The following is a 13,615-nucleotide window of genomic DNA, read 5'->3' on the forward strand; positions in this document are numbered from 1 at the left end:
AAGATTGAGGAATCGTTGGCTATGGCTTCCGAGAGAAGAGAGAGGGATCGAGAGAGAGTAAGAGGGAGAAGGAGAGTGAGGGAGACTTGGTCAACCAAGTTGCATGAGATAATATATAAAATCCAACTTTTGCATTCCGACCCCTGAAACTCCCAATTTAATTCGATTCAATCCCGGCTCAAAGAATCTCCAAAATAAATAATAATCAATTCCAATAATCACGAAAAGTAATTAATTTCAGGGCCTTACAATTCTCCCCCTCTAAGATTCGATTTCGTCCTCGAAATCTGACGGATCACAGACTGAACAAGAAAGAATCACACTGAAGATGAACTCATCTCAATCGAAAAATTCTGGAAATCGCTGCCTCATATCAGATTCGGTCTCCCAAGTTGCTTTCTCAACTCCGTGACGACTCCACTGAATCTTCACCAATGGAATCGACTTGTTTCCGAGCTGCTTCTCTTTTCTATCAAGAATCTGAATTGGTCGCTCGAAGTAACTCAGAGTCTCATCAAGTTCGGCCTCGTCTGGCTGAAGAACATGCAACGGATCCGGATGATATTTCCGCAACATCGAAATGTGAAACACATCGTGGATGCTTGAAAGAGACAAAGGAAGAGCAATCCTATAGGCAAGATCACCTATCTTCTTCAGAATCTCATACGGACCAATGAATCTTGGAGACAACTTTCCTCTTTTCCCGAATCTGATAGTGCCTCTGAACGGAGAAATTTTCAGAAACACACGGTCTCCTTGATCAAAAGACAGTGGTCTGCATCTGACATTCGCATACTTGGCCTGTCGATTTTGGGCTGTCTTCATCCTGATTCGAATAAACTTCACTTGCTCGGCCATATCGCGAATCATATCTGGACCCAACTCAGGTGATTCTGAAATCTCATCCCAAAATAACGGAGATCTGCACTTCCTCCCGTACAAAGCTTCAAAAGGCGCCATGCCAATACTCGCTTGGAAGCTGTTATTGTACGAAAACTCCACTAGAGGCAAAGAATCCTGCCAACCTGAGCCAAAGTCAAGCACTACCGCGCGAAGCATATCCTCCAAAGTCTAGATCGTACGCTCGGACTGACCATTGGTCTGAGGGTGATACGCTGTGCTCAAGTGCAAACGAGTACCCAATGCCCCCTATAGACTGTGCCAAAAGTGAGAAGTAAACCTTGGATCTCTGTCTGATACTATCGACTTCGGCACGCCGTGCAATCTCACAACCTCTATGACATACAACTCGGCCATCTGATCGTGACGGTATGTCATACGGTATGGAATGAAACAAGCATATTTCGTCAATCGGTCAATCACTACCCAAATCGCATCACAACCTCTGACTGGACGCGGTAGCTTTGTGACAAAATCCATAGAGATATGATCCCACTTCCATTCCGGGACAGGTAAAATGTGCAATAATCCACCTGGTTTCTTTCTCTCGGCTTTCACTTGTTGACAATTCAGACAACGGGACACAAACCTTGTGACATATCCTTTCAACTGCTTCCACCAGAATTGAGTCTTCAAGTCGTTATACATCTTCCGGCCTCCTAGATGAACACTGAAACGACTGCAATGCGCCTCTCGAATAATACGCTGTCTCAACTCAGAAACATCGGGCACAACAATACGGTTATTCACGAATAGCATATCATCCCTGACCTGAAACTCTGATTGATGACCTGATCTAACCTTCTCTATCGAACTCTGACTGCTCGGATCGGATCTCTGTGCCTCTCTGATCAACTGAAACAACTCTGGCTCAGCCTGAATCGCAAAAACTCTGATGGATCTCCTATCGGTCTCAAACTCCAAACCAGAAGTACAACAGTCTTCAATCAATTGAGGGACACAAATCGTAGCAAGAGATAAGGAACAAAGCTTCCGACTAAGAGCATCTGCAGCTGCATTCGACTTTCCAGGATAATACTTGATCTCACAGTCGAAGTCCTTAAGCAAATTCATCCATCTCCTCTGTCTCATGTTCAGCTCGGACTGGGAAAACAAGTATTTCAGGCTCTTATGGTCCGAAAATATCTCAAACGACTCGCCATAAAGATAATGGCGCCAGGTCTTCAAAGCAAACACAATCGCCGCAAGCTCAAGGTCATGGATCGGATAACGAGTCTCGTGCGGCTTCAGTTGCCTCGAAGCATAAGCTATGACATGCTTCCTCTGCATAAGAATGCATCCAAGACCACGGTGAGAAGCATCATAGTAAACGGAATAACCTCCCAAACCTGATGGAATAGACAAGATCAGAGCGCTTGTCAATCTCTTCTTCAGTTCAATGAAACTGGCCTCGCACTCCTCGGATCCAAACAAACGGTGCATTCTTCTGGGTCAACTGGGTAATCGGCTTTGCAATGGAAGAGAATTCCTCGATAAATCGGCGATAATACCCCGCCAAACCCATGAAGCTTCGGATTTTTGGCACTGATGTCGGTCTCGGCCAATTCATAACTGTCTCGATCTTACTGGGGTCAACAGAAATTCCTCACAAAGAGCACTAGAGCACCCCAAGGCGATACGCTAGGTCGGATGTATCCCTTGGCAATCAAATCTTCTAACTGCTCCTTCAACTCCTTCAATTGTAACGGAGCCATTCGATAAGGTGCTTTCGAAATAGGTTGAGTACCTGGCGCAAGTTCGATGTTGAATTCGATCTCTCGAATCGGCGGCAAACCAGGAATCTCGTCTGGAAAAACATAAGGAAATTCGTTAACCACCGGTATCTCAATCAACTCAGGACTAGACCTCTGAACGTCTACTGCATAAATCAGGAATCCTTTTGCTCCTCTCTGAAGCAAACGAGACATGGACAACGCAGAAATCAAAGGAATCCTGGATCGAGAACCCTTACCGAAAAACTTCCAATCATCTGCCATCTCAGGTCTGAAACGAACCACTTTCTGAAAGCAATATACTGTCGCACTATACTTGGTCAGAGCATCAATCCCGACAATACAGTCAAAATCAGATAATCCAAGTACAATGCAGTCAATCTTAATCGAATTCCCCTCGGATTCTAACACACAGTTTCGGACCATTCTCACCGAAATAATTCCTCCACCCAAAGGTGAAGTGATAGAAACGACATCAGATAATGGCTCAGCAAATAAATCATGCATCACGACAAATCTTTCAGAAATAAAACAGTGAGAAGCACCCGTATCAATCAAAACAAATGCAGGATAACCAAATATCGAACAGTTACCTGCTATCACGTCATTCGGAGCTGCATTGGCCTGGTCCTCTGTCAGGGCAAACACCCTCGCCTGCTGTCGAGGAGGTTGGTTCTGATTCTGGTTACCTCCCTGATGAGACTGCTGCTGGGGCTGAAAAGAATGGACTGCAGAAGCTGATCTCTCGGGCTGAGCTGGTGGTCTAGAAGAACTGCCGCTCTGAGCTCTATAGGATCCTCGCTGAGGACATACTCTAGCATAGTGACACGGCTGCTGGCAGATATTGCAACTACCAAACACGCCTCGACACTGATCACTTGGGTGGCGTCCTCCACACTTGCTACACGATGCTCCTGAAGACCCTGAATTCTGCCCAGAACTGAACTGTCTAGAGCCACCGGAGCTCGATGAACTGCTCCCAGACTTCTTGAATTGCTTCCCCTTCGGTCGATACTGATCTCGCCTGTTTCTGCCACTGTTACCTCCCTCAACCCTCTGAAACTGATTCGATTGCTGAGAAGGTTGGTACTGATACTGAGACTGCTGAGGTTGAAACTGAACAGACTAATTCTGAAGAGATCTCTGCTGCTGCTGAGGAGCTATCTGATTTCCTCAATGTATCAACAATCCAGCTTCGGCTCCCTTTGCCTGATCCATTGCATCTGCAAACTTGTTGGGTCTCCCGGTATTGACCAAGGTAAAGATCTCAGGATTCAAGCCATTGATGAAATGATCGGCTTTGGCTTCCTCGTGATCTGCAATGTGAGGTGAAAACCTCAAGAGACTGTCAAAATTTCTCACGTACTCCTCGATACTCAGATTCCCTTGCTTCAAATTCGCAAATTCGGAACCCTTTTCCTTACGATATGAGACAGGAAAGAACCGCTTGTAGAACTCAGTCTTGAATAAATCCCAAGTAATAATGGTGCCTCGATTCTCATTTGCCCTCTTGGTTGTGGTCCACCAATTCTTGGCAACACACTGAAGCTGGTGAATGACTAACCTGATTCTGCGGTCATCGGTATAGTCGAGAGAATCAAAGAGCTGATCTATGTCCTCTAGCCAACTCTCACAGTCAACGGAGTTCTCGGTGCCAGTCAAGGTAGGCGGTCGGAAAGATCGAAATCTCTTCAATAGAGTCTCCATAGGGGTCGCGGTAGCATCAATCTGATCCACTCCAGTACTACCCTGATCATTCGGAGGAGTTATAACTGGCGGCAGATTCTCAGTAGAAGGAGGAGTCAAATGTGGTGGATTCCTTCTCAAAGGTCGACGAGGTGCCATCTGATATCAAAGGTTAGGACACAATATCTCAAACTCAATCTCAATCTCAAAACCTCGGTGTCCAAACTCTGCTCTGAGTACTCATGAATCTCAAAGATATCCAATGACAGATAATAGCATATTTACAGATATATATCACGTAATTCATGCTTTATAAATTAAATCAAAATTCATGTAATTCAATTAATTCAAGAATCAATAAAGCATGCTCGCACGTATTTAAAATAATCATTTAAATAAATCAATCACATGCGAGAATTCAATTCATGCGCACTCGATCTACCCCGCTCACTCTAGTTCAAATCCAAGAATCTTATGGCTCTGATACCACTTAATGTGAGACCCCGTTTCTAATCTTCCAAACTCTAATAATTAACCATAATCGAACAAGAATAGCCACGGAAAAGCGAATAAATTTTTTTATTTTTTTATTTTTAAAAGAGCCTCGCGCCCGCGCAAGCTACGCGGGCGAAGGGCTCGCGCCCGCGCGAGGAGGGTGCTCGCGCGCGCATGGGCCAAAATTCCCGAGCCCTCCCAGGCTGCACGCGCGCGCGCGAGGACAGGCCTCGCCCGCGCGCAGGCCAAACGGGCAGAAAGACAGCAGAAGCCTGGAAACACTACCAAAATCAATCCACAACAACTCCAAACAATTCCAAGATCCAACACACACACATATCGATAATTAGAACAGGCAACATAATTTAAGTTCTGCCCAAAATACAATGCTAGGTCGAGTTCGAAAATAGAGTTCAAAAACACAACAAAACTAATACAAGTTCAACGGGCTCAACCCTACGACGCGGAGTCTCACTTCTATCAATCTCACCCCAAGCTAACCAAGACGACTCGGTCCATCTCCTGATCCTCTTGTTGCCAAGTACACATACAAACAAAGACAACCGCTGGATAAACCGGTTAGAAATATAATTTCTAAGTAAAAGAGACAGGCATGCAATAATAGATAAACACCTAAGATTGAAATGCAATAATCAATAACAAATCAAAATGAGAATGAATGTGTGCATGACTTCAAAACTCGGGACTATCAAATCAGATAATCGGAATATCAATCGGTATTTGGTTGGGATCCCGAGGCCAAGTCTTCACAACAACTCACCGACACACCCATTCGGGGTGGATGTCGTTCAACTCAACCCCTAGACTTCAGAGCAACTATAAGAAGTATTCTGGCACTTGGAAAAACTCGAAATCCAAGACCACTTCAATATAGCTCCTTAAATCTTTTAATTTCAAAACGATTCGAGAAATCGGTTCAATATGGATGCAAGTGTAACTAAAATGATTAATCAAATTCACACAAGAAAATAAACATGCAGTATGTGATTTTCGGGGCTCGAGAATCAATCGAACTCAAGTATTCAACCCCATTCGAATCAATGTCATCTTTTACCTTTCAAGTCCGTCGAGGATTCAAATCTGAAAATAACAACGAACTCAAATAAATAATCAATCGAATCACAACAAATCAAAACAAGGAAAACTCAATCAATATACCGTCTTCGATTCTTAATTCGATCAACTCCCAAGTTCGATCCAAACCCAAAACTCCAATCCAAATCTGAAAATGAAGATTATACGGATTTGGTGTCAATCCAACAACTCAAACAAACCCGGAATTGAACCAAACAAACAACCGATAAACCAAAACTCGATTTCGACGGCATAACGGCTAAAATCGGTCAAACCAAAAATCATCAACATCATAAAACCATGCTATACCATCCATATCAACTTCTCAACCAACAATTCAATCAAAATCCAACCAAAATCCAACACCCTATTTTCAAAATATGCCTCAAAAATCATATAAAATCCAAACTTCGTTCTTTTACCAAATCGACTTCGAATACACGATCTAAGCTAACTCAAAAACAACATACTCGAAGATTATCAAATTCTGACAACCCAACAAAAATCAAATTTCGAAGATCGCAGCAAAACTTACGTCAGAACGAATCCCTCGTTGCAGTGATCGTGAAACTCAACTCGGAATCAAAATCTGGCGGTCGGATCGTGCGAATCAGACGGAAGAAAAGCTTGAGGAATCGTTGGCTATGGCTTCCGGGAGAAGAGAGAGGGATCGAGAGAGAGTGAGAGGGGGAAGGAGAGTGAGGGAGACTTGGTCAACCAAGTTGCATGAGATAATATATAAAATCCAACTTTTGCATTTCGGCCCCTGAAACTCCCAGTTTAATTCGATTCAATCCCGGCTCAAAGAATCTCCAAAATAAATAATAATCAATTCCAATAATCACGAAAAGTAATTAATTTTAGGGCCTTACAATTATCCCCCGAACCCGTCCCGTTTCGGGTTTTTCACGTGGATACCCTAACTCGCGGCAAAAATTATCATTCCTAATAGGACCTGCAAACTTAAAAAATAATAAATTAGAATATTGAAAATATTCAAATAAATTGTATATATATAACATATAGGTAATAATGATTCCCTACGCCTGGTGTGTAGAAAATATTCAAACAGCCGTAATCTAGCATATAGCCAATATAGAAACTAATTCACAATATGTATAGATAGTGAAATTCAACATAATACATGTCGTTTGAGAATTAATTGAAACAAACTTAAAAGATAATTAGAACTTTCTCAAATACACATTATACACTTGAGGAGATATGCATATTATTACAACAATAGAAGGACGTTTTCGTGCCATAAAACTAATATTTTAAACAAAAATTAGTTACTTAGCCTTAACAATAACGCGTATTCATGAATAACTCGATGTGACAAGGGTAAAGGTGAAAATGTTATACCTATTACATTTTCATATTGATGCAGTGTGTATTATTAATATTTCAAAGAGGGGTTTGGTGCAAAATTCAAAATTTATTATTTTTTTCCACTTATAAGTATCGTATTTCAACTTTGTTTTTTCAATTTTTTTTTAAAAAAACTATAAATTTTTTAGATGTAATATAAATTATTTATGCACATAGATTTTTACCTGCGTGAATGATTAATTAATATACACAAAAATGTGTAATTGAACCTTCAATGCATCGAGAGTTGTTGTATTTCATTCCTTTACAAAATTGTGTAATTGAACCTTCAATGGTTAATTCCACAGGTGAATTCGTATAGAGATCGAAAAACTTTTACTCTATCACTCAACGACACAAAAACTGTTGTGTATAGACTGCACATGGTCTTAAATGTTCTTATTGGGATTCAAATATTTGCTTTGTGGCTATTGATACTTGGAGTTGTCACTACAAAAAATTTCATGTTTGTAGCCTCCCAAACACTATTAACGGCTTGTATGTTTTGTGACACTAGTAAGAGAGTATTTGTATCAATAATCTTCATATTTGTTGATCACCCATTTGAGTAAGTGACTGTGTTGAGATTGATGGAGTTGAGAAGTTTTTTTTTTTTTTTTTTTGGTGTTTCATGCCTTGTTTTTATCAATTTTGTTTTGCAACTTATATACGTTAGTTTGAACGTTGTTTTTATTTCAGATGGTGGTTGAAGAAATATATTTATTGACTATGTTTTTCTTGAGACATGATAATCGAAAAATCTACTACCCTAACATCATTTTATCTACAAAGATAATAAAAAAAATTCAATTGTTTATCTCTAAATTAGTACAAAATTTACATTGTTGTCATCTTTAAGTCTCGAACCTAATAATTTAGTAATATAAAAATTAAATATTTTAATTAACAACATATTTTATTTATTAATCAATAAATAAATGGTCTCAGCCTAAAAAATAAGAGTATTCACAACATGGTACCACATATAAAAATATTGGTTTAAGTAATTTATATATATACCGAGATCTGAAACCAATATCTAGTAATAGGACCTAGGGATGACAATGAGGCGGAGCGGGGACGGGAATACCTTCCCCATCTCCATCCCCGAATTCGAACCACGTCCCCATCCCTTATCCGATCCCCATAATTTCTTACCAGAGATTCTCATCCTCATTCCCGCGAGGACCAAGTTCCCGTCCCTATACCCAGAAATATATATATATATATATATATTATTAATAATAATAAAATTATTATTTAATTTTATGATAAAATATTTTGGGTAAAATATTTTATTGTAATATTGAATTTTAAAATTAATCAAAATATTTTAAATAACAAATAATTATACCAATTAAAATTATTATTTTAAATAAAATACTATATATCAAAAATTTATTAAGATTATATATTTTTTTCTAAATTTATCAAAAAATATAAAAATATACATAAATTAATATTAATAGTTTATATGCGTATGTAACACGAATGAGATTCAAATAATATTTTTATGTTATAAAAAAGTACATTATCATAAGCGAATATATTATATATAATGCATAAAAAATATATAACATAAACAAAAGAATAGTAATACTTTTAATTTTAATTTTTATCATTATCGGGTCGGGTTCGTGGATGGAGATTGCATCCCCGTACCCACCAAATATGATTTGAAAATACCCGAACCTGAACCCGAACCTCTGCTAGAATATTCTCCCTTGAACCCTTCACATTTTCGGTTTTCCTCGTGGATACCCGAACCTGCGAAAAAAATTGTCATCCCTAATAGAACCTTCAAACAAAAAAAATTAAAAATAAACTATCATATTGAAAATATTCAAATAAATTGTGTGTATATATATATATATATATAACATATAAGTAATAACGAAACAACCGTTCCCTACGCCTGGTGTGTAGAAAATATTCAAACAACCGTAATCTAGCATGCAACCAATATAGAAACTATTTCACTAATTCACAATGTATATAGATGGTGAAATTGAACATAATACATGTCGTTTGAGAATTAAAATTAAAACAAACTTAAGAGTTAATTAGAACTTTCTCAAATACAATACACTTGAGTAGATATGAAAATTATTACTATAATAGAATGACGTTTTCGTACCACAAACCTAATTTTTTAAAAAAATGTAGTTATTTAGCCTCAACATTATGAATAACTCGATGTGACAAGGAAAAACGTGCAAATGTTATAAAAAGTAAATAACTGAGATATCTAAACATTAAATTTTCATATTGATGAAGTATATATTGTCAATATTTCAAAGAGGAGTTGGTGCAACAAAATTCAAAATTTATTATTATTTCCAACTTATAACTGCCATATTTCAACTTTATTTTTTAATTTTTTTTTAAAAAAAGATTAATTTATTTTTAGATGTAAATAAATTATTTATGCACGTGGATTTTCATCTGCATGAATGATTATATACATATTTTTTTCATTAAACTGCCAGAAGATCAATAATTCCATAAACTTGGTCTTCTGTCACATACATAAAAATGTCTCTTTCTAACTCTTTAGATAAAATCTTTAATGGTTTGCCCGTCATCTGCGCGTAAACACTTGTGATAGTATATATTATGCAAAGTACTATATTATTACAATAGGGACGTTTTAATGAATCAACTTTATATTAATTGATGAAGTTTGATGGAGTATGAAATTACGGTTATATCATAACTCAATTTACAATAAAACCAAAATTATTAGGTAAATTATTCATTTTAAATAACCTCTTCTTTTTTTTTTAGTATTTAGATGTTTTCTTATTTATCAAAATGACACTCATTTTGTATCATTTAACCTTTTTATTTACAAAAATGACATTTGTAAAATTGACGTATCTAGCTTTTGGTGACTATTTCTTTACGAAATTGCTATATTTTTTTCGTAATTTTTTTTAATTTTACAGTTTATTTTTAATTTTTTGTTTTCATTAAAAAATAATTGTATAAGTTCGCAACGCATGCACCGAACCACTAATAACCTATAAAATCTCCTTCATTAACAAAAAAATATATGTAATCTGATTTTATTTTTTTTTAAAAAAAGAATGGTTAAAAGGAGAAATGGCATGTCCACACGATTTTAAAAATAATAACGATCGTGCGTAGCTTCCAAGCAATGAAATATGCACCATAAAAAAAAAAATCAACAAAGATGCTTTTATACTTCGGAATTTCAATAAACTATTAATTTACCTTAAAAACCTCCATGATATTTTATACAAAAATCCTAATGAAAATATTTCGGTACTTTATCTCCTTATATTCCACAAGCCGAATTTTATGTATTTTCTCGTTTCTTGAAAAAAAAATTCATAAACATATGGTTTTTCTTTTTATATTTAAAATAAATAAATGTTATCCTATTTCCTTAATAAACAATACATGAGCAATATTTAAATGAAATAATTAATAAACGAGTTATTTTTAAAAAAAAATAGAAATTTTTGAATATCAAATAGCATTATATTATTTTTAACTATGGAATCAAAAGTTTAATTTCCAGATAATTACAAAATGTACGTAATTCTAAATGCGTGATCTTAAAATCCTCTTCCAAATTTACAAGATTTTTGTGTGGCGTCCAAGTAATAATGCCAGTATATATATATATATAAGCAAAGCTAAATTAACACATGCATGCAATTCTCCTCCCTAAACAGTACTTGCTTTAAAAATTCACACATACAAATATATTAATGGCGCCACCAGTGACAACCACCCGCCGGAGATCTACGTCCAGCCACCCACGAGAAATCCATTGCTAGATTTCTTCTTCCACGTCGTTCCCAACACGGCCCCGGAAGTTGTTGTCCAGCGTCTGGAGCTTGCCTGGAAAGAGGATCCCTTGAAGATATTGAAACTAGTTTGCAATCTGCGAGGGGTCGGGGGAACTGGCAAATCTGATAAAGAAGGATTCTATACTGCGGCGCTGTGGTTGCACGAGCATCATCCAAGAACCCTGGCTTATAATGTCACATCTTGGGCTCGATTTGGATACTTTAAGGATTTGCCCGAGATCCTCTTCCGTCTTATTGAAGGTGCTGATGCTCGTAAAGTACTGAGGAAACCCAGAGTTAAAAGGGCAGTAGTGGGATGCCGTCGTTGCTGGCGGGGATATCGTAATGGCAAAGTCGCTAAAAGGGCAATGGGAAGTCGTAGAAATCATGTTAAAATGTTGAAGGAAAATATTATAGACTCGAGATTGTCGAGGGAAGAGAGGAGGATTGCCTTGGCGAAAAGGGTCGTGCATAGATTTAAAAAAGATGCAGATTTTAGCTTCTTTCATGATTCGGTATCAGATTGTTTTGCGGAGAGTTTGAGATCAGACATGAAGATGTACAAGCACAAGTTCTTGAAGCATGACAAGGAAAGATTCCAGGAGTATCTCAACAAGGTGAAGACCGGTGAAATGAAAATCGCGGCCAGTGCTTTGCTACCGCACGAGATAGTGGCAGCGTTGGGAGACGGAGATGGCGGAGAAGTGGCGGAGCTTCAGTGGAAACGAATGGTGGACGACATGGCGGAGAAAGGGAAGCAGCTGAATAATTGCCTAGCTATATGTGATGGGAGTATGAAAGTATCGGTGGCACTAGGCGTTCTGGTGTCGGAACTGAGCCAAGATCCCTGGAAAGGGAAAATCATCACATTCAGCCATGACCCGAAACTTCACATATTACGAGGGGATTCTTTACATTCAAAGGCATCATTTGTTAGAAACATGAAATGGGCCGGAAAGAAGGCGCGCTGATTTTCACAAAGTGTTTGATTGGATACTGAAAGTGCAGCTGTGGATGGTAGGCTGAAGGAAGATCAAATGATAAAGAGGCTGTTTGTGTTCAGCGGCATGGAATTCGATTATCATGAGGCCATTGTGAGGAAGTTCAAGGAGATTGTGTTTTGGAACTTGAGGGATTCCAGGGTGACGCCCGTGCCCCGGAACCAAGCCGGGGTTGCGCTTGTGAGTGGTTTGTCCAAGAATCTGATCAAACTGTTTTTGGAGGACATGAAGGGGAGTGATCTGAATCCTGAGTATGTCATGGAGGCTGCCATTTCTGGTGAAGAATACAATGAACTTGTTGTTGTAGATTGAATCTTCATTTTATTGCATTTGTAGAAGCAACATTTTCGATCATTATTATAGTTGATGGAATATTTCAAACAATTATTAATCGTTATTCTTTTAAAGAATGTTGCAATTTAGTAATTCTGTAGGTTCGAACTTAAATTAAAATTATATAACGTGTGTTTCCTTTAAAAGAAGCTAAAATGATACAAAAATTTGGAACATTAATGCTTGTTTATTAATAAAGAACGAAAAACTAGATTTTTGATTTAATATTGAAAGATATATATTTCTTTGGATTTGGATTATGGAGGAAATAAAATTAGCTTTCATAGCTTATACTCGTAAATTGTTAATTAGTTGAATTTTTTTAATAATTTATAAGTTTTATGCAGATAATTTCAAATTTTCGCAATATTAATCATACATACCAAATACATGCATGATAAATAAGGGATTAAAAATCAAACCTTATCATTAGGGGTGGTTTTTCGGTGTACCGTATCAAAAATATTGGTATGAAAAAAATTCATACCGATACCGATACTGAAATTCTACAATTTTGGTACCGAAAAAATCCATATTGATATCGCATAGATACTGAAAAAAAAATAGGTATGCCGAAAAAATGTCTGTATATCAAAAAAATTTCGATACGGTATACCAAAAACTCGGTATTTTGATCCGGTATCATATGCCAATCAATGACTTTACTAGAGTAGAGTGAGTAAAAATTATAGTTACTCGGGATTCATTTGAACAAGTGTTTTTTCAAAAAAATAATTTACTAAATCGTTTTACAAAAATCTAAGTCCAAACACATGCTTTAAGGTTTTTTAACTTATAAAACTTAAAAACATTTTAAAATATTTGTTCAAATGAACCTCACATTCATATGTTATTGGAAATGTATCATATCAAAATAATTTTAAAAAACAACTTGTAATCACAATTAACTAGTATACTGTATATATATGGGTAGTAGCATCGACTGAACCCCAAAAACATACGCATAGATGTTATTCAAAATTAATGATAGGGACAAATCAACCACATCATGTAATTGAGATATTAATGCAAATAGACTAGCTTGACTCTTGACTTAATTACAACCTCATGCACGAAGCCATCTACAAAAATATGGACCCAAAAGGTGAAAATGTAATCTTAAAACTTTAAACCATTCAGAATAGAAAAAATAAAAATAAAAATTTAACTTACATTCATG

General features: G+C 37.0%; 1 pseudogene; it reads left to right on the forward strand.

Moving 5' to 3' along the window:
* Positions 1 to 10,854: 10,854 nt before the first annotated feature.
* LOC140862836 (uncharacterized) lies at positions 10,855 to 12,435 on the forward strand (annotated as a pseudogene).
* The last annotated feature ends 1,180 nt before the right edge of the window (positions 12,436 to 13,615 follow it).

The sequence above is a fragment of the Henckelia pumila genome, chromosome 4, assembly GCF_033568475.1.
Source record: "Henckelia pumila isolate YLH828 chromosome 4, ASM3356847v2, whole genome shotgun sequence".
NCBI lineage: Eukaryota > Viridiplantae > Streptophyta > Magnoliopsida > Lamiales > Gesneriaceae > Henckelia > Henckelia pumila.